The sequence below is a fragment of the Mandrillus leucophaeus genome, unplaced genomic scaffold (assembly GCF_000951045.1).
Source record: "Mandrillus leucophaeus isolate KB7577 unplaced genomic scaffold, Mleu.le_1.0 Scaffold2311, whole genome shotgun sequence".
In the NCBI taxonomy this organism is placed as follows: domain Eukaryota; kingdom Metazoa; phylum Chordata; class Mammalia; order Primates; family Cercopithecidae; genus Mandrillus; species Mandrillus leucophaeus.
The window spans coordinates 6,113-6,414 of record NW_012102379.1 but is presented as its reverse complement, the minus strand read 5'-3'; positions in this window follow the sequence as shown (position 1 = coordinate 6,414).

The window sequence follows — 302 nt, the reverse complement described above, 5'->3', positions numbered from 1 at the left end:
ATATATTCCTTTGCTAAATTTCCCTTTATTTCTCTTTTATATTAAACTTTTTTTAGAGAGCACAACTCCAAATCATCTTTTATTAATGTAGAAAGGTCATATTTAGCAAAAGACACAAGGCAGGGAAGTGTCAGACCTGAGGTCTGAGCCCGTGCTGAGGGAGAAGGAGGCTCGGGGCACATGGGAGAAGTGCTGGGAAGGGCTGAGTGGTGGGGGCCGCAGAAAGTTCCAGTGGGCAACACTGTGGGCACGTCATGGGTGGGGCTCACGGGGACCTCGCTGCTAACTCTTGTTGCGTTGGC